This window comes from Eubalaena glacialis, chromosome 18 (genome assembly GCF_028564815.1).
Source record: "Eubalaena glacialis isolate mEubGla1 chromosome 18, mEubGla1.1.hap2.+ XY, whole genome shotgun sequence".
NCBI classification, from domain to species: Eukaryota; Metazoa; Chordata; class Mammalia; order Artiodactyla; family Balaenidae; genus Eubalaena; species Eubalaena glacialis.
Genome location: NC_083733.1, coordinates 43,285,652 through 43,307,383, shown reverse-complemented (window position 1 = coordinate 43,307,383; position 21,732 = coordinate 43,285,652).

The window sequence follows — 21,732 nt, the reverse complement described above, 5'->3', positions numbered from 1 at the left end:
CTCTTTTCCTAGCTGGTTTCAACCGTGAGAGAGCCAGAAGGGCTGATCTCCACCAGTCGGGCTGCACAGCCTGAGTGCTTCGGGTAGGGCAGTCCTGAGCCAATGTGCCACCTTAGGAATGCAAGCCAAGTTTCCTTGCCACAGGAAGGCACACCGAGGCCTGGTGTTTTCTCTATGAAACTGACGTGGGCTTGAAGGGTGAGGCCTTTACAACAATGTGTATGGAGGTACTCGATTTGGGCTGCCTGGTGAAAGAACCTGCGCTCACCAGCACCCTGAGTACCTTTCCTGAACTTTGATTCCTAGCTGGGTGAACTCGCCCTTCGGAGGCTAGATGGGACCAAACGTGTTAAGCTTGTGGGGAAAGCCTTTGACCAATGGCCAATATGCTTGTGCTTGTGCGAGGGTTACGCAGGCACTTGCAACACAGGGTTTTGACCTTACCATAAGCTGTCCCTTTGGGCTGAAGCAGGCGGCGTGTGTGGATCACAGCCTGGGAAGCAGGACCTCAGGGGAGTCTGCCAACAGACTGCCCTCCAGTATAGCCAGCTGAGAAAAGGTGGCAAGGCTGATGGATCCCGCTTACAACGAAATGTTTCTCTTCAGCAGAGGAGATTTTGCTACCACACGTCAGCAGCTCCTCTCCCTCAGAGTGCTGTTCCTGGGTAGACTAGGAAAAGCCACCACGTTCCCAGCTTAGGAGAGGCTCTTTTCCTAGTTGGTTTCAACCGTGAGAGAGCCAGAAGGGCTGATCTCCACCAGTCGGGCTGCACAGCCTGAGTGCTTCGGGTAGGGCAGTCCTGAGCCAATGTGCCACCTTAGGAATGCAAGCCAAGTTTCCTTGCCACAGGCAGGCACACCGAGGCCTGGTGTTTTCTCTATGAAACTGACGTGGGCTTGAAGGGTGAGGCCTTTACAACAATGTGTATGGAGGTACTCGATTTGGGCTGCCTGGTGAAAGAACCTGCGCTCACCAGCACCCTGAGTACCTTTCCTGAACTTTGATTCCTAGCTGGGTGAACTCGCCCTTCGGAGGCTAGATGGGACCAAACGTGTTAAGCTTGTGGGGAATGCCTTTGACCAATGGCCAATATGCTTGTGCTTGTGCGAGGGTTACGCAGGCACTTGCAACACAGGGTTTTGACCTTACCATAAGCTGTCCCTTTGGGCTGAAGCAGGCGGCGTGTGTGGATCACAGCCTGGGAAGCAGGACCTCAGGGGAGTCTGCCAACAGACTGCCCTCCAGTATAGCCAGCTGAGAAAAGGTGGCAAGGCTGATGGATCCCGCTTACAACGAAATGTTTCTCTTCAGCAGAGGAGATTTTGCTACCACACGTCAGCAGCTCCTCTCCCTCAGAGTGCTGTTCCTGGGTAGACTAGGAAAAGCCACCACGTTCCCAGTTTAGGAGAGGCTCTTTTCCTAGCTGGTTTCAACCGTGAGAGAGCCAGAAGGGCTGATCTCCACCAGTCGGGCTGCACAGCCTGAGTGCTTCGGGTAGGGCAGTCCTGAGCCAATGTGCCACCTTAGGAATGCAAGCCAAGTTTCCTTGCCACAGGCAGGCACACCGAGGCCTGGTGTTTTCTCTATGAAACTGACGTGGGCTTGAAGGGTGAGGCCTTTACAACAATGTGTATGGAGGTACTCGATTTGGGCTGCCTGGTGAAAGAACCTGCGCTCACCAGCACCCTGAGTACCTTTCCTGAACTTTGATTCCTAGCTGGGTGAACTCGCCCTTCGGAGGCTAGATGGGACCAAACGTGTTAAGCTTGTGGGGAAAGCCTTTGACCAATGGCCAATATGCTGTGCTTGTGCGAGGGTTACGCAGGCACTTGCAACACAGGGTTTTTACCTTACCATAAGCTGTCCCTTTGGGCTGAAGCAGGCGGCGTGTGTGGATCACAGCCTGGGAAGCAGGACCTCAGGGGAGTCTGCCAACAGACTGCCCTCCAGTATAGCCAGCTGAGAAAAGGTGGCAAGGCTGATGGAACCCGCTTACAACGAAATGTTTCTATTCAGCAGAGGAGATTTTGCTACCACACGTCAGCAGCTCCTCTCCCTCAGAGTGCTGTTCCTGGGTAGACTAGGAAAAGCCACCACGTTCCCAGCTTAGGAGAGGCTCTTTTCCTAGCTGGTTTCAACCGTGAGAGAGCCAGAAGGGCTGATCTCCACCAGTCGGGCTGCACAGCCTGAGTGCTTCGGGTAGGGCAGTCCTGAGCCAATGTGCCACCTTAGGAATGCAAGCCAAGTTTCCTTGCCACAGGAAGGCACACCGAGGCCTGGTGTTTTCTCTATGAAACTGACGTGGGCTTGAAGGGTGAGGCCTTTACAACAATGTGTTTGGAGGTACTCGATTTGGGCTGCCTGGTGAAAGAACCTGCGCTCACCAGCACCCTGAGTACCTTTCCTGAACTTTGATTCCTAGCTGGGTGAACTCGCCCTTCGGAGGCTAGATGGGACCAAACGTGTTAAGCTTGTGGGGAATGCCTTTGACCAATGGCCAATATGCTTGTGCTTGTGCGAGGGTTACGCAGGCACTTGCAACACAGGGTTTTGACCTTACCATAAGCTGTCCCTTTGGGCTGAAGCAGGCGGCGTGTGTGGATCACAGCCTGGGAAGCAGGACCTCAGGGGAGTCTGCCAACAGACTGCCCTCCAGTATAGCCAGCTGAGAAAAGGTGGCAAGGCTGATGGATCCCGCTTACAACGAAATGTTTCTCTTCAGCAGAGGAGATTTTGCTACCACACGTCAGCAGCTCCTCTCCTTCAGAGTGCTGTTCCTGGGTAGACTAGGAAAAGCCACCACGTTCCCAGTTTAGGAGAGGCTCTTTTCCTAGCTGGTTTCAACCGTGAGAGAGCCAGAAGGGCTGATCTCCACCAGTCGGGCTGCACAGCCTGAGTGCTTCGGGTAGGGCAGTCCTGAGCCAATGTGCCACCTTAGGAATGCAAGCCAAGTTTCCTTGCCACAGGAAGGCACACCGAGGCCTGGTGTTTTCTCTATGAAACTGACGTGGGCTTGAAGGGTGAGGCCTTTACAACAATGTGTATGGAGGTACTCGATTTGGGCTGCCTGGTGAAAGAACCTGCGCTCACCAGCACCCTGAGCACCTTTCCTGAACTTTGATTCCTAGCTGGGTGAACTCGCCCTTCGGAGGCTAGATGGGACCAAACGTGTTAAGCTTGTGGGGAATGCCTTTGACCAATGGCCAATATGCTTGTGCTTGTGCGAGGGTTACGCAGGCACTTGCAACACAGGGTTTTGACCTTACCATAAGCTGTCCCTTTGGGCTGAAGCAGGCGGCGTGTGTGGATCACAGCCTGGGAAGCAGGACCTCAGGGGAGTCTGCCAACAGACTGCCCTCCAGTATAGCCAGCTGAGAAAAGGTGGCAAGGCTGATGGATCCCGCTTACAACGAAATGTTTCTCTTCAGCAGAGGAGATTTTGCTACCACACGTCAGCAGCTCCTCTCCCTCAGAGTGCTGTTCCTGGGTAGACTAGGAAAAGCCACCACGTTCCCAGCTTAGGAGAGGCTCTTTTCCTAGTTGGTTTCAACCGTGAGAGAGCCAGAAGGGCTGATCTCCACCAGTCGGGCTGCACAGCCTGAGTGCTTCGGGTAGGGCAGTCCTGAGCCAATGTGCCACCTTAGGAATGCAAGCCAAGTTTCCTTGCCACAGGCAGGCACACCGAGGCCTGGTGTTTTCTCTATGAAACTGACGTGGGCTTGAAGGGTGAGGCCTTTACAACAATGTGTATGGAGGTACTCGATTTGGGCTGCCTGGTGAAAGAACCTGCGCTCACCAGCACCCTGAGTACCTTTCCTGAACTTTGATTCCTAGCTGGGTGAACTCGCCCTTCGGAGGCTAGATGGGACCAAACGTGTTAAGCTTGTGGGGAATGCCTTTGACCAATGGCCAATATGCTTGTGCTTGTGCGAGGGTTACGCAGGCACTTGCAACACAGGGTTTTGACCTTACCATAAGCTGTCCCTTTGGGCTGAAGCAGGCGGCGTGTGTGGATCACAGCCTGGGAAGCAGGACCTCAGGGGAGTCTGCCAACAGACTGCCCTCCAGTATAGCCAGCTGAGAAAAGGTGGCAAGGCTGATGGATCCCGCTTACAACGAAATGTTTCTCTTCAGCAGAGGAGATTTTGCTACCACACGTCAGCAGCTCCTCTCCCTCAGAGTGCTGTTCCTGGGTAGACTAGGAAAAGCCACCACGTTCCCAGCTTAGGAGAGGCTCTTTTCCTAGTTGGTTTCAACCGTGATAGAGCCAGAAGGGCTGATCTCCACCAGTCGGGCTGCACAGCCTGAGTGCTTCGGGTAGGGCAGTCCTGAGCCAATGTGCCACCTTAGGAATGCAAGCCAAGTTTCCTTGCCACAGGAAGGCACACCGAGGCCTGGTGTTTTCTCTATGAAACTGACGTGGGCTTGAAGGGTGAGGCCTTTACAACAATGTGTATGGAGGTACTCGATTTGGGCTGCCTGGTGAAAGAACCTGCGCTCACCAGCACCCTGAGTACCTTTCCTGAACTTTGATTCCTAGCTGGGTGAACTCGCCCTTCGGAGGCTAGATGGGACCAAACGTGTTAAGCTTGTGGGGAAAGCCTTTGACCAATGGCCAATATGCTGTGCTTGTGCGAGGGTTACGCAGGCACTTGCAACACAGGGTTTTTACCTTACCATAAGCTGTCCCTTTGGGCTGAAGCAGGCGGCGTGTGTGGATCACAGCCTGGGAAGCAGGACCTCAGGGGAGTCTGCCAACAGACTGCCCTCCAGTATAGCCAGCTGAGAAAAGGTGGCAAGGCTGATGGAACCCGCTTACAACGAAATGTTTCTCTTCAGCAGAGGAGATTTTGCTACCACACGTCAGCAGCTCCTCTCCCTCAGAGTGCTGTTCCTGGATAGGCTAGGAAAAACCACCACGTTCCCAGCTTAGGAGAGGCTCTTTTCCTAGCTGGTTTCAACCGTGAGAGAGCCAGAAGGGCTGATCTCCACCAGTCGGGCTGCACAGCCTGAGTGCTTCGGGTAGGGCAGTCCTGAGCCAATGTGCCACCTTAGGAATGCAAGCCAAGTTTCCTTGCCACAGGAAGGCACACCGAGGCCTGGTGTTTTCTCTATGAAACTGACGTGGGCTTGAAGGGTGAGGCCTTTACAACAATGTGTTTGGAGGTACTCGATTTGGGCTGCCTGGTGAAAGAACCTGCGCTCACCAGCACCCTGAGTACCTTTCCTGAACTTTGATTCCTAGCTGGGTGAACTCGCCCTTCGGAGGCTAGATGGGACCAAACGTGTTAAGCTTGTGGGGAAAGCCTTTGACCAATGGCCAATATGCTTGTGCTTGTGCGAGGGTTACGCAGGCACTTGCCAACACAGGGTTTTGACCTTACCATAAGCTGTCCCTTTGGGCTGAAGCAGGCGGCGTGTGTGGATCACAGCCTGGGAAGCAGGACCTCAGGGGAGTCTGCCAACAGACTGCCCTCCTGTATAGCCAGCTGAGAAAAGGTGGCAAGGCTAATGGAACCCGCTTACAACGAAATGTTTCTCTTCAGCAGAGGAGATTTTGCTACCACACGTCAGCAGCTCCTCTCCCTCAGAGTGCTGTTCCTGGGTAGGCTAGGAAAAGCCACCACGTTCCCAGCTTAGGAGAGGCTCTTTTCCTAGCTGGTTTCAACCGTGAGAGAGCCAGAAGGGCTGATCTCCACCAGTCGGGCTGCACAGCCTGAGTGCTTCGGGTAGGGCAGTCCTGAGCCAATGTGCCACCTTAGGAATGCAAGCCAAGTTTCCTTGCCACAGGAAGGCACACCGAGGCCTGGTGTTTTCTCTATGAAACTGACGTGGGCTTGAAGGGTGAGGCCTTTACAACAATGTGTTTGGAAGTACTCGATTTGGGCTGCCTGGTGAAAGAACCTGCGCTCACCAGCACCCTGAGTACCTTTCCTGAACTTTGATTCCTAGCTGGGTGAACTCGCCCTTCGGAGGCTAGATGGGACCAAACGTGTTAAGCTTGTGGGGAAAGCCTTTGACCAATGGCCAATATGCTTGTGCTTGTGCGAGGGTTACGCAGGCACTTGCCAACACAGGGTTTTGAACTTACCATAAGCTGTCCCTTTGGGCTGAAGCAGGCGGCGTGTGTGGATCACAGCCTGGGAAGCAGGACCTCAGGGGAGTCTGCCAACAGACTGCCCTCCAGTATAGCTAGCTGAGAAAAGGTGGCAAGGATGATGGATCCCACTTACAACGAAATGTTTCTCTTCAGCAGAGGAGATTTTGCTACCACACGTCAGCAGCTCCTCTCCCTCAGAGTGCTGTTCCTGGGTAGACTAGGAAAAGCCACCACGTTCCCAGCTTAGGAGAGGCTCTTTTCCTAGCTGGTTTCAACCGTGAGAGAGCCAGAAGGGCTGATCTCCACCAGTCGGGCTGCACAGCCTGAGTGCTTCGGGTAGGGCAGTCCTGAGCCAATGTGCCACCTTAGGAATGCAAGCCAAGTTTCCTTGCCACAGGAAGGCACACCGAGGCCTGGTGTTTTCTCTATGAAACTGACGTGGGCTTGAAGGGTGAGGCCTTTACAACAATGTGTATGGAGGTACTCGATTTGGGCTGCCTGGTGAAAGAACCTGCGCTCACCAGCACCCTGAGTACCTTTCCTGAACTTTGATTCCTAGCTGGGTGAACTCGCCCTTCGGAGGCTAGATGGGACCAAACGTGTTAAGCTTGTGGGGAAAGCCTTTGACCAATGGCCAATATGCTTGTGCTTGTGCGAGGGTTACGCAGGCACTTGCAACACAGGGTTTTGACCTTACCATAAGCTGTCCCTTTGGGCTGAAGCAGGCGGCGTGTGTGGATCACAGCCTGGGAAGCAGGACCTCAGGGGAGTCTGCCAACAGACTGCCCTCCAGTATAGCCAGCTGAGAAAAGGTGGCAAGGCTGATGGATCCCGCTTACAACGAAATGTTTCTCTTCAGCAGAGGAGATTTTGCTACCACACGTCAGCAGCTCCTCTCCCTCAGAGTGCTGTTCCTGGGTAGACTAGGAAAAGCCACCACGTTCCCAGTTTAGGAGAGGCTCTTTTCCTAGCTGGTTTCAACCGTGAGAGAGCCAGAAGGGCTGATCTCCACCAGTCGGGCTGCACAGCCTGAGTGCTTCGGGTAGGGCAGTCCTGAGCCAATGTGCCACCTTAGGAATGCAAGCCAAGTTTCCTTGCCACAGGAAGGCACACCGAGGCCTGGTGTTTTCTCTATGAAACTGACGTGGGCTTGAAGGGTGAGGCCTTTACAACAATGTGTTTGGAGGTACTCGATTTGGGCTGCCTGGTGAAAGAACCTGCGCTCACCAGCACCCTGAGTACCTTTCCTGAACTTTGATTCCTAGCTGGGTGAACTCGCCCTTCGGAGGCTAGATGGGACCAAACGTGTTAAGCTTGTGGGGAATGCCTTTGACCAATGGCCAATATGCTTGTGCTTGTGCGAGGGTTACGCAGGCACTTGCAACACAGGGTTTTGACCTTACCATAAGCTGTCCCTTTGGGCTGAAGCAGGCGGCGTGTGTGGATCACAGCCTGGGAAGCAGGACCTCAGGGGAGTCTGCCAACAGACTGCCCTCCAGTATAGCCAGCTGAGAAAAGGTGGCAAGGCTGATGGATCCCGCTTACAACGAAATGTTTCTCTTCAGCAGAGGAGATTTTGCTACCACACGTCAGCAGCTCCTCTCCCTCAGAGTGCTGTTCCTGGGTAGACTAGGAAAAGCCACCACGTTCCCAGTTTAGGAGAGGCTCTTTTCCTAGTTGGTTTCAACCGTGAGAGAGCCAGAAGGGCTGATCTCCACCAGTCGGGCTGCACAGCCTGAGTGCTTCGGGTAGGGCAGTCCTGAGCCAATGTGCCACCTTAGGAATGCAAGCCAAGTTTCCTTGCCACAGGCAGGCACACCGAGGCCTGGTGTTTTCTCTATGAAACTGACGTGGGCTTGAAGGGTGAGGCCTTTACAACAATGTGTATGGAGGTACTCGATTTGGGCTGCCTGGTGAAAGAACCTGCGCTCACCAGCACCCTGAGCACCTTTCCTGAACTTTGATTCCTAGCTGGGTGAACTCGCCCTTCGGAGGCTAGATGGGACCAAACGTGTTAAGCTTGTGGGGAATGCCTTTGACCAATGGCCAATATGCTTGTGCTTGTGCGAGGGTTACGCAGGCACTTGCAACACAGGGTTTTGACCTTACCATAAGCTGTCCCTTTGGGCTGAAGCAGGCGGCGTGTGTGGATCACAGCCTGGGAAGCAGGACCTCAGGGGAGTCTGCCAGCAGACTGCCCTCCAGTATAGCCAGCTTAGAAAAGGTGGCAAGGCTGATGGATCCCGCTTACAACGAAATGTTTCTCTTCAGCAGAGGAGATTTTGCTACCACACGTCAGCAGCTCCTCTCCCTCAGAGTGCTGTTCCTGGGTAGACTAGGAAAAGCCACCACGTTCCCAGCTTAGGAGAGGCTCTTTTCCTAGTTGGTTTCAACCGTGAGAGAGCCAGAAGGGCTGATCTCCACCAGTCGGGCTGCACAGCCTGAGTGCTTCGGGTAGGGCAGTCCTGAGCCAATGTGCCACCTTAGGAATGCAAGCCAAGTTTCCTTGCCACAGGCAGGCACACCGAGGCCTGGTGTTTTCTCTATGAAACTGACGTGGGCTTGAAGGGTGAGGCCTTTACAACAATGTGTATGGAGGTACTCGATTTGGGCTGCCTGGTGAAAGAACCTGCGCTCACCAGCACCCTGAGTACCTTTCCTGAACTTTGATTCCTAGCTGGGTGAACTCGCCCTTCGGAGGCTAGATGGGACCAAACGTGTTAAGCTTGTGGGGAATGCCTTTGACCAATGGCCAATATGCTTGTGCTTGTGCGAGGGTTACGCAGGCACTTGCAACACAGGGTTTTGACCTTACCATAAGCTGTCCCTTTGGGCTGAAGCAGGCGGCGTGTGTGGATCACAGCCTGGGAAGCAGGACCTCAGGGGAGTCTGCCAACAGACTGCCCTCCAGTATAGCCAGCTGAGAAAAGGTGGCAAGGCTGATGGATCCCGCTTACAACGAAATGTTTCTCTTCAGCAGAGGAGATTTTGCTACCACACGTCAGCAGCTCCTCTCCCTCAGAGTGCTGTTCCTGGGTAGACTAGGAAAAGCCACCACGTTCCCAGTTTAGGAGAGGCTCTTTTCCTAGCTGGTTTCAACCGTGAGAGAGCCAGAAGGGCTGATCTCCACCAGTCGGGCTGCACAGCCTGAGTGCTTCGGGTAGGGCAGTCCTGAGCCAATGTGCCACCTTAGGAATGCAAGCCAAGTTTCCTTGCCACAGGAAGGCACACCGAGGCCTGGTGTTTTCTCTATGAAACTGACGTGGGCTTGAAGGGTGAGGCCTTTACAACAATGTGTATGGAGGTACTCGATTTGGGCTGCCTGGTGAAAGAACCTGCGCTCACCAGCACCCTGAGCACCTTTCCTGAACTTTGATTCCTAGCTGGGTGAACTCGCCCTTCGGAGGCTAGATGGGACCAAACGTGTTAAGCTTGTGGGGAATGCCTTTGACCAATGGCCAATATGCTTGTGCTTGTGCGAGGGTTACGCAGGCACTTGCAACACAGGGTTTTGACCTTACCATAAGCTGTCCCTTTGGGCTGAAGCAGGCGGCGTGTGTGGATCACAGCCTGGGAAGCAGGACCTCAGGGGAGTCTGCCAACAGACTGCCCTCCAGTATAGCCAGCTGAGAAAAGGTGGCAAGGCTGATGGATCCCGCTTACAACGAAATGTTTCTCTTCAGCAGAGGAGATTTTGCTACCACACGTCAGCAGCTCCTCTCCCTCAGAGTGCTGTTCCTGGGTAGACTAGGAAAAGCCACCACGTTCCCAGCTTAGGAGAGGCTCTTTTCCTAGTTGGTTTCAACCGTGATAGAGCCAGAAGGGCTGATCTCCACCAGTCGGGCTGCACAGCCTGAGTGCTTCGGGTAGGGCAGTCCTGAGCCAATGTGCCACCTTAGGAATGCAAGCCAAGTTTCCTTGCCACAGGAAGGCACACCGAGGCCTGGTGTTTTCTCTATGAAACTGACGTGGGCTTGAAGGGTGAGGCCTTTACAACAATGTGTATGGAGGTACTCGATTTGGGCTGCCTGGTGAAAGAACCTGCGCTCACCAGCACCCTGAGTACCTTTCCTGAACTTTGATTCCTAGCTGGGTGAACTCGCCCTTCGGAGGCTAGATGGGACCAAACGTGTTAAGCTTGTGGGGAAAGCCTTTGACCAATGGCCAATATGCTGTGCTTGTGCGAGGGTTACGCAGGCACTTGCAACACAGGGTTTTTACCTTACCATAAGCTGTCCCTTTGGGCTGAAGCAGGCGGCGTGTGTGGATCACAGCCTGGGAAGCAGGACCTCAGGGGAGTCTGCCAACAGACTGCCCTCCAGTATAGCCAGCTGAGAAAAGGTGGCAAGGCTGATGGAACCCGCTTACAACGAAATGTTTCTCTTCAGCAGAGGAGATTTTGCTACCACACGTCAGCAGCTCCTCTCCCTCAGAGTGCTGTTCCTGGGTAGGCTAGGAAAAACCACCACGTTCCCAGCTTAGGAGAGGCTCTTTTCCTAGCTGGTTTCAACCGTGAGAGAGCCAGAAGGGCTGATCTCCACCAGTCGGGCTGCACAGCCTGAGTGCTTCGGGTAGGGCAGTCCTGAGCCAATGTGCCACCTTAGGAATGCAAGCCAAGTTTCCTTGCCACAGGAAGGCACACCGAGGCCTGGTGTTTTCTCTATGAAACTGACGTGGGCTTGAAGGGTGAGGCCTTTACAACAATGTGTTTGGAGGTACTCGATTTGGGCTGCCTGGTGAAAGAACCTGCGCTCACCAGCACCCTGAGTACCTTTCCTGAACTTTGATTCCTAGCTGGGTGAACTCGCCCTTCGGAGGCTAGATGGGACCAAACGTGTTAAGCTTGTGGGGAAAGCCTTTGACCAATGGCCAATATGCTTGTGCTTGTGCGAGGGTTACGCAGGCACTTGCCAACACAGGGTTTTGACCTTACCATAAGCTGTCCCTTTGGGCTGAAGCAGGCGGCGTGTGTGGATCACAGCCTGGGAAGCAGGACCTCAGGGGAGTCTGCCAACAGACTGCCCTCCAGTATAGCCAGCTGAGAAAAGGTGGCAAGGCTAATGGAACCCGCTTACAACGAAATGTTTCTCTTCAGCAGAGGAGATTTTGCTACCACACGTCAGCAGCTCCTCTCCCTCAGAGTGCTGTTCCTGGGTAGGCTAGGAAAAGCCACCACGTTCCCAGCTTAGGAGAGGCTCTTTTCCTAGCTGGTTTCAACCGTGAGAGAGCCAGAAGGGCTGATCTCCACCAGTCGGGCTGCACAGCCTGAGTGCTTCGGGTAGGGCAGTCCTGAGCCAATGTGCCACCTTAGGAATGCAAGCCAAGTTTCCTTGCCACAGGAAGGCACACCGAGGCCTGGTGTTTTCTCTATGAAACTGACGTGGGCTTGAAGGGTGAGGCCTTTACAACAATGTGTTTGGAAGTACTCGATTTGGGCTGCCTGGTGAAAGAACCTGCGCTCACCAGCACCCTGAGTACCTTTCCTGAACTTTGATTCCTAGCTGGGTGAACTCGCCCTTCGGAGGCTAGATGGGACCAAACGTGTTAAGCTTGTGGGGAAAGCCTTTGACCAATGGCCAATATGCTTGTGCTTGTGCGAGGGTTACGCAGGCACTTGCCAACACAGGGTTTTGAACTTACCATAAGCTGTCCCTTTGGGCTGAAGCAGGCGGCGTGTGTGGATCACAGCCTGGGAAGCAGGACCTCAGGGGAGTCTGCCAACAGACTGCCCTCCAGTATAGCTAGCTGAGAAAAGGTGGCAAGGATGATGGATCCCACTTACAACGAAATGTTTCTCTTCAGCAGAGGAGATTTTGCTACCACACGTCAGCAGCTCCTCTCCCTCAGAGTGCTGTTCCTGGGTAGGCTAGGAAAAGCCACCACGTTCCCAGCTTAGGAGAGGCTCTTTTCCTAGCTGGTTTCAACCGTGAGAGAGCCAGAAGGGCTGATCTCCACCAGTCGGGCTGCACAGCCTGAGTGCTTCGGGTAGGGCAGTCCTGAGCCAATGTGCCACCTTAGGAATGCAAGCCAAGTTTCCTTGCCACAGGAAGGCACACCGAGGCCTGGTGTTTTCTCTATGAAACTGACGTGGGCTTGAAGGGTGAGGCCTTTACAACAATGTGTATGGAGGTACTCGATTTGGGCTGCCTGGTGAAAGAACCTGCGCTCACCAGCACCCTGAGTACCTTTCCTGAACTTTGATTCCTAGCTGGGTGAACTCGCCCTTCGGAGGCTAGATGGGACCAAACGTGTTAAGCTTGTGGGGAAAGCCTTTGACCAATGGCCAATATGCTTGTGCTTGTGCGAGGGTTACGCAGGCACTTGCAACACAGGGTTTTGACCTTACCATAAGCTGTCCCTTTGGGCTGAAGCAGGCGGCGTGTGTGGATCACAGCCTGGGAAGCAGGACCTCAGGGGAGTCTGCCAACAGACTGCCCTCCAGTATAGCCAGCTGAGAAAAGGTGGCAAGGCTGATGGATCCCGCTTACAACGAAATGTTTCTCTTCAGCAGAGGAGATTTTGCTACCACACGTCAGCAGCTCCTCTCCCTCAGAGTGCTGTTCCTGGGTAGACTAGGAAAAGCCACCACGTTCCCAGTTTAGGAGAGGCTCTTTTCCTAGCTGGTTTCAACCGTGAGAGAGCCAGAAGGGCTGATCTCCACCAGTCGGGCTGCACAGCCTGAGTGCTTCGGGTAGGGCAGTCCTGAGCCAATGTGCCACCTTAGGAATGCAAGCCAAGTTTCCTTGCCACAGGAAGGCACACCGAGGCCTGGTGTTTTCTCTATGAAACTGACGTGGGCTTGAAGGGTGAGGCCTTTACAACAATGTGTTTGGAGGTACTCGATTTGGGCTGCCTGGTGAAAGAACCTGCGCTCACCAGCACCCTGAGTACCTTTCCTGAACTTTGATTCCTAGCTGGGTGAACTCGCCCTTCGGAGGCTAGATGGGACCAAACGTGTTAAGCTTGTGGGGAATGCCTTTGACCAATGGCCAATATGCTTGTGCTTGTGCGAGGGTTACGCAGGCACTTGCAACACAGGGTTTTGACCTTACCATAAGCTGTCCCTTTGGGCTGAAGCAGGCGGCGTGTGTGGATCACAGCCTGGGAAGCAGGACCTCAGGGGAGTCTGCCAACAGACTGCCCTCCAGTATAGCCAGCTGAGAAAAGGTGGCAAGGCTGATGGATCCCGCTTACAACGAAATGTTTCTCTTCAGCAGAGGAGATTTTGCTACCACACGTCAGCAGCTCCTCTCCCTCAGAGTGCTGTTCCTGGGTAGACTAGGAAAAGCCACCACGTTCCCAGTTTAGGAGAGGCTCTTTTCCTAGTTGGTTTCAACCGTGAGAGAGCCAGAAGGGCTGATCTCCACCAGTCGGGCTGCACAGCCTGAGTGCTTCGGGTAGGGCAGTCCTGAGCCAATGTGCCACCTTAGGAATGCAAGCCAAGTTTCCTTGCCACAGGCAGGCACACCGAGGCCTGGTGTTTTCTCTATGAAACTGACGTGGGCTTGAAGGGTGAGGCCTTTACAACAATGTGTATGGAGGTACTCGATTTGGGCTGCCTGGTGAAAGAACCTGCGCTCACCAGCACCCTGAGCACCTTTCCTGAACTTTGATTCCTAGCTGGGTGAACTCGCCCTTCGGAGGCTAGATGGGACCAAACGTGTTAAGCTTGTGGGGAATGCCTTTGACCAATGGCCAATATGCTTGTGCTTGTGCGAGGGTTACGCAGGCACTTGCAACACAGGGTTTTGACCTTACCATAAGCTGTCCCTTTGGGCTGAAGCAGGCGGCGTGTGTGGATCACAGCCTGGGAAGCAGGACCTCAGGGGAGTCTGCCAACAGACTGCCCTCCAGTATAGCCAGCTTAGAAAAGGTGGCAAGGCTGATGGATCCCGCTTACAACGAAATGTTTCTCTTCAGCAGAGGAGATTTTGCTACCACACGTCAGCAGCTCCTCTCCCTCAGAGTGCTGTTCCTGGGTAGACTAGGAAAAGCCACCACGTTCCCAGCTTAGGAGAGGCTCTTTTCCTAGTTGGTTTCAACCGTGAGAGAGCCAGAAGGGCTGATCTCCACCAGTCGGGCTGCACAGCCTGAGTGCTTCGGGTAGGGCAGTCCTGAGCCAATGTGCCACCTTAGGAATGCAAGCCAAGTTTCCTTGCCACAGGCAGGCACACCGAGGCCTGGTGTTTTCTCTATGAAACTGACGTGGGCTTGAAGGGTGAGGCCTTTACAACAATGTGTATGGAGGTACTCGATTTGGGCTGCCTGGTGAAAGAACCTGCGCTCACCAGCACCCTGAGTACCTTTCCTGAACTTTGATTCCTAGCTGGGTGAACTCGCCCTTCGGAGGCTAGATGGGACCAAACGTGTTAAGCTTGTGGGGAATGCCTTTGACCAATGGCCAATATGCTTGTGCTTGTGCGAGGGTTACGCAGGCACTTGCAACACAGGGTTTTGACCTTACCATAAGCTGTCCCTTTGGGCTGAAGCAGGCGGCGTGTGTGGATCACAGCCTGGGAAGCAGGACCTCAGGGGAGTCTGCCAACAGACTGCCCTCCAGTATAGCCAGCTGAGAAAAGGTGGCAAGGCTGATGGATCCCGCTTACAACGAAATGTTTCTCTTCAGCAGAGGAGATTTTGCTACCACACGTCAGCAGCTCCTCTCCCTCAGAGTGCTGTTCCTGGGTAGACTAGGAAAAGCCACCACGTTCCCAGTTTAGGAGAGGCTCTTTTCCTAGCTGGTTTCAACCGTGAGAGAGCCAGAAGGGCTGATCTCCACCAGTCGGGCTGCACAGCCTGAGTGCTTCGGGTAGGGCAGTCCTGAGCCAATGTGCCACCTTAGGAATGCAAGCCAAGTTTCCTTGCCACAGGCAGGCACACCGAGGCCTGGTGTTTTCTCTATGAAACTGACGTGGGCTTGAAGGGTGAGGCCTTTACAACAATGTGTATGGAGGTACTCGATTTGGGCTGCCTGGTGAAAGAACCTGCGCTCACCAGCACCCTGAGTACCTTTCCTGAACTTTGATTCCTAGCTGGGTGAACTCGCCCTTCGGAGGCTAGATGGGACCAAACGTGTTAAGCTTGTGGGGAAAGCCTTTGACCAATGGCCAATATGCTGTGCTTGTGCGAGGGTTACGCAGGCACTTGCAACACAGGGTTTTGACCTTACCATAAGCTGTCCCTTTGGGCTGAAGCAGGCGGCGTGTGTGGATCACAGCCTGGGAAGCAGGACCTCAGGGGAGTCTGCCAACAGACTGCCCTCCAGTATAGCCAGCTGAGAAAAGGTGGCAAGGCTGATGGAACCCGCTTACAACGAAATGTTTCTCTTCAGCAGAGGAGATTTTGCTACCACACGTCAGCAGCTCCTCTCCCTCAGAGTGCTGTTCCTGGGTAGGCTAGGAAAAGCCACCACGTTCCCAGCTTAGGAGAGGCTCTTTTCCTAGCTGGTTTCAACCGTGAGAGAGCCAGAAGGGCTGATCTCCACCAGTCGGGCTGCACAGCCTGAGTGCTTCGGGTAGGGCAGTCCTGAGCCAATGTGCCACCTTAGGAATGCAAGCCAAGTTTCCTTGCCACAGGAAGGCACACCGAGGCCTGGTGTTTTCTCTATGAAACTGACGTGGGCTTGAAGGGTGAGGCCTTTACAACAATGTGTTTGGAGGTACTCGATTTGGGCTGCCTGGTGAAAGAACCTGCGCTCACCAGCACCCTGAGTACCTTTCCTGAACTTTGATTCCTAGCTGGGTGAACTCGCCCTTCGGAGGCTAGATGGGACCAAACGTGTTAAGCTTGTGGGGAATGCCTTTGACCAATGGCCAATATGCTTGTGCTTGTGCGAGGGTTACGCAGGCACTTGCAACACAGGGTTTTGACCTTACCATAAGCTGTCCCTTTGGGCTGAAGCAGGCGGCGTGTGTGGATCACAGCCTGGGAAGCAGGACCTCAGGGGAGTCTGCCAACAGACTGCCCTCCAGTATAGCCAGCTGAGAAAAGGTGGCAAGGCTGATGGATCCCGCTTACAACGAAATGTTTCTCTTCAGCAGAGGAGATTTTGCTACCACACGTCAGCAGCTCCTCTCCCTCAGAGTGCTGTTCCTGGGTAGACTAGGAAAAGCCACCACGTTCCCAGTTTAGGAGAGGCTCTTTTCCTAGCTGGTTTCAACCGTGAGAGAGCCAGAAGGGCTGATCTCCACCAGTCGGGCTGCACAGCCTGAGTGCTTCGGGTAGGGCAGTCCTGAGCCAATGTGCCACCTTAGGAATGCAAGCCAAGTTTCCTTGCCACAGGAAGGCACACCGAGGCCTGGTGTTTTCTCTATGAAACTGACGTGGGCTTGAAGGGTGAGGCCTTTACAACAATGTGTATGGAGGTACTCGATTTGGGCTGCCTGGTGAAAGAACCTGCGCTCACCAGCACCCTGAGCACCTTTCCTGAACTTTGATTCCTAGCTGGGTGAACTCGCCCTTCGGAGGCTAGATGGGACCAAACGTGTTAAGCTTGTGGGGAAAGCCTTTGACCAATGGCCAATATGCTGTGCTTGTGCGAGGGTTACGCAGGCACTTGCAACACAGGGTTTTTACCTTACCATAAGCTGTCCCTTTGGGCTGAAGCAGGCGGCGTGTGTGGATCACAGCCTGGGAAGCAGGACCTCAGGGGAGTCTGCCAACAGACTGCCCTCCAGTATAGCCAGCTGAGAAAAGGTGGCAAGGCTGATGGAACCCGCTTACAACGAAATGTTTCTCTTCAGCAGAGGAGATTTTGCTACCACACGTCAGCAGCTCCTCTCCCTCAGAGTGCTGTTCCTGGGTAGGCTAGGAAAAACCACCACGTTCCCAGCTTAGGAGAGGCTCTTTTCCTAGCTGGTTTCAACCGTGAGAGAGCCAGAAGGGCTGATCTCCACCAGTCGGGCTGCACAGCCTGAGTGCTTCGGGTAGGGCAGTCCTGAGCCAATGTGCCACCTTAGGAATGCAAGCCAAGTTTCCTTGCCACAGGAAGGCACACCGAGGCCTGGTGTTTTCTCTATGAAACTGACGTGGGCTTGAAGGGTGAGGCCTTTACAACAATGTGTTTGGAGGTACTCGATTTGGGCTGCCTGGTGAAAGAACCTGCGCTCACCAGCACCCTGAGTACCTTTCCTGAACTTTGATTCCTAGCTGGGTGAACTCGCCCTTCGGAGGCTAGATGGGACCAAACGTGTTAAGCTTGTGGGGAAAGCCTTTGACCAATGGCCAATATGCTTGTGCTTGTGCGAGGGTTACGCAGGCACTTGCCAACACAGGGTTTTGACCTTACCATAAGCTGTCCCTTTGGGCTGAAGCAGGCGGCGTGTGTGGATCACAGCCTGGGAAGCAGGACCTCAGGGGAGTCTGCCAACAGACTGCCCTCCAGTATAGCCAGCTGAGAAAAGGTGGCAAGGCTAATGGAACCCGCTTACAACGAAATGTTTCTCTTCAGCAGAGGAGATTTTGCTACCACACGTCAGCAGCTCCTCTCCCTCAGAGTGCTGTTCCTGGGTAGGCTAGGAAAAGCCACCACGTTCCCAGCTTAGGAGAGGCTCTTTTCCTAGCTGGTTTCAACCGTGAGAGAGCCAGAAGGGCTGATCTCCACCAGTCGGGCTGCACAGCCTGAGTGCTTCGGGTAGGGCAGTCCTGAGCCAATGTGCCACCTTAGGAATGCAAGCCAAGTTTCCTTGCCACAGGAAGGCACACCGAGGCCTGGTGTTTTCTCTATGAAACTGACGTGGGCTTGAAGGGTGAGGCCTTTACAACAATGTGTTTGGAGGTACTCGATTTGGGCTGCCTGGTGAAAGAACCTGCGCTCACCAGCACCCTGAGTACCTTTCCTGAACTTTGATTCCTAGCTGGGTGAACTCGCCCTTCGGAGGCTAGATGGGACCAAACGTGTTAAGCTTGTGGGGAAAGCCTTTGACCAATGGCCAATATGCTTGTGCTTGTGCGAGGGTTACGCAGGCACTTGCCAACACAGGGTTTTGAACTTACCATAAGCTGTCCCTTTGGGCTGAAGCAGGCGGCGTGTGTGGATCACAGCCTGGGAAGCAGGACCTCAGGGGAGTCTGCCAACAGACTGCCCTCCAGTATAGCTAGCTGAGAAAAGGTGGCAAGGATGATGGATCCCACTTACAACGAAATGTTTCTCTTCAGCAGAGGAGATTTTGCTACCACACGTCAGCAGCTCCTCTCCCTCAGAGTGCTGTTCCTGGGTAGACTAGGAAAAGCCACCACGTTCCCAGCTTAGGAGAGGCTCTTTTCCTAGCTGGTTTCAACCGTGAGAGAGCCAGAAGGGCTGATCTCCACCAGTCGGGCTGCACAGCCTGAGTGCTTCGGGTAGGGCAGTCCTGAGCCAATGTGCCACTTTAGGAATGCAAGCCAAGTTTCCTTGCCACAGGAAGGCACACCGAGGCCTGGTGTTTTCTCTATGAAACTGACGTGGGCTTGAAGGGTGAGGCCTTTACAACAATGTGTATGGAGGTACTCGATTTGGGCTGCCTGGTGAAAGAACCTGCGCTCACCAGCACCCTGAGTACCTTTCCTGAACTTTGATTCCTAGCTGGGTGAACTCGCCCTTCGGAGGCTAGATGGGACCAAACGTGTTAAGCTTGTGGGGAAAGCCTTTGACCAATGGCCAATATGCTTGTGCTTGTGCGAGGGTTACGCAGGCACTTGCAACACAGGGTTTTGACCTTACCATAAGCTGTCCCTTTGGGCTGAAGCAGGCGGCGTGTGTGGATCACAGCCTGGGAAGCAGGACCTCAGGGGAGTCTGCCAACAGACTGCCCTCCAGTATAGCCAGCTGAGAAAAGGTGGCAAGGCTGATGGATCCCGCTTACAACGAAATGTTTCTCTTCAGCAGAGGAGATTTTGCTACCACACGTCAGCAGCTCCTCTCCCTCAGAGTGCTGTTCCTGGGTAGACTAGGAAAAGCCACCACGTTCCCAGCTTAGGAGAGGCTCTTTTCCTAGTTGGTTTCAACCGTGAGAGAGCCAGAAGGGCTGATCTCCACCAGTCGGGCTGCACAGCCTGAGTGCTTCGGGTAGGGCAGTCCTGAGCCAATGTGCCACCTTAGGAATGCAAGCCAAGTTTCCTTGCCACAGGCAGGCACACCGAGGCCTGGTGTTTTCTCTATGAAACTGACGTGGGCTTGAAGGGTGAGGCCTTTACAACAATGTGTATGGAGGTACTCGATTTGGGCTGCCTGGTGAAAGAACCTGCGCTCACCAGCACCCTGAGTACCTTTCCTGAACTTTGATTCCTAGCTGGGTGAACTCGCCCTTCGGAGGCTAGATGGGACCAAACGTGTTAAGCTTGTGGGGAATGCCTTTGACCAATGGCCAATATGCTTGTGCTTGTGCGAGGGTTACGCAGGCACTTGCAACACAGGGTTTTGACCTTACCATAAGCTGTCCCTTTGGGCTGAAGCAGGCGGCGTGTGTGGATCACAGCCTGGGAAGCAGGACCTCAGGGGAGTCTGCCAACAGACTGCCCTCCAGTATAGCCAGCTGAGAAAAGGTGGCAAGGCTAATGGAACCCGCTTACAACGAAATGTTTCTCTTCAGCAGAGGAGATTTTGCTACCACACGTCAGCAGCTCCTCTCCCTCAGAGTGCTGTTCCTGGGTAGGCTAGGAAAAGCCACCACGTTCCCAGCTTAGGAGAGGCTCTTTTCCTAGCTGGTTTCAACCGTGAGAGAGCCAGAAGGGCTGATCTCCACCAGTCGGGCTGCACAGCCTGAGTGCTTCGGGTAGGGCAGTCCTGAGCCAATGTGCCACCTTAGGAATGCAAGCCAAGTTTCCTTGCCACAGGAAGGCACACCGAGGCCTGGTGTTTTCTCTATGAAACTGACGTGGGCTTGAAGGGTGAGGCCTTTACAACAATGTGTTTGGAGGTACTCGATTTGGGCTGCCTGGTGAAAGAACCTGCGCTCACCAGCACCCTGAGTACCTTTCCTGAACTTTGATTCCTAGCTGGGTGAACTCGCCCTTCGGAGGCTAGATGGGACCAAACGTGTTAAGCTTGTGGGGAAAGCCTTTGACCAATGGCCAATATGCTTGTGCTTGTGCGAGGGTTACGCAGGCACTTGCCAACACAGGGTTTTGAACTTACCATAAGCTGTCCCTTTGGGCTGAAGCAGGCGGCGTGTGTGGATCACAGCCTGGGAAGCAGGACCTCAGGGGAGTCTGCCAACAGACTGCCCTCCAGTATAGCTAGCTGAGAAAAGGTGGCAAGGATGATGGATCCCACTTACAACGAAATGTTTCTCTTCAGCAGAGGAGATTTTGCTACCACACGTCAGCAGCTCCTCTCCCTCAGAGTGCTGTTCCTGGGTAGACTAGGAAAAGCCACCACGTTCCCAGCTTAGGAGAGGCTCTTTTCCTAGCTGGTTTCAACCGTGAGAGAGCCAGAAGGGCTGATCTCCACCAGTCGGGCTGCACAGCCTGAGTGCTTCGGGTAGGGCAGTCCTGAGCCAATGTGCCACCTTAGGAATGCAAGCCAAGTTTCCTTGCCACAGGAAGGCACACCGAGGCCTGGTGTTTTCTCTATGAAACTGACGTGGGCTTGAAGGGTGAGGCCTTTACAACAATGTGTATGGAGGTACTCGATTTGGGCTGCCTGGTGAAAGAACCTGCGCTCACCAGCACCCTGAGTACCTTTCCTGAACTTTGATTCCTAGCTGGGTGAACTCGCCCTTCGGAGGCTAGATGGGACCAAACGTGTTAAGCTTGTGGGGAAAGCCTTTGACCAATGGCCAATATGCTTGTGCTTGTGCGAGGGTTACGCAGGCACTTGCAACACAGGGTTTTGACCTTACCATAAGCTGTCCCTTTGGGCTGAAGCAGGCGGCGTGTGTGGATCACAGCCTGGGAAGCAGGACCTCAGGGGAGTCTGCCAACAGACTGCCCTCCAGTATAGCCAGCTGAGAAAAGGTGGCAAGGCTGATGGATCCCGCTTACAACGAAATGTTTCTCTTCAGCAGAGGAGATTTTGCTACCACACGTCAGCAGCTCCTCTCCCTCAGAGTGCTGTTCCTGGGTAGACTAGGAAAAGCCACCACGTTCCCAGCTTAGGAGAGGCTCTTTTCCTAGTTGGTTTCAACCGTGAGAGAGCCAGAAGGGCTGATCTCCACCAGTCGGGCTGCACAGCCTGAGTGCTTCGGGTAGGGCAGTCCTGAGCCAATGTGCCACCTTAGGAATGCAAGCCAAGTTTCCTTGCCACAGGCAGGCACACCGAGGCCTGGTGTTTTCTCTATGAAACTGACGTGGGCTTGAAGGGTGAGGCCTTTACAACAATGTGTATGGAGGTACTCGATTTGGGCTGCCTGGTGAAAGAACCTGCGCTCACCAGCACCCTGAGTACCTTTCCTGAACTTTGATTCCTAGCTGGGTGAACTCGCCCTTCGGAGGCTAGATGGGACCAAACGTGTTAAGCTTGTGGGGAATGCCTTTGACCAATGGCCAATATGCTTGTGCTTGTGCGAGGGTTACGCAGGCACTTGCAACACAGGGTTTTGACCTTACCATAAGCTGTCCCTTTGGGCTGAAGCAGGCGGCGTGTGTGGATCACAGCCTGGGAAGCAGGACCTCAGGGGAGTCTGCCAACAGACTGCCCTCCAGTATAGCCAGC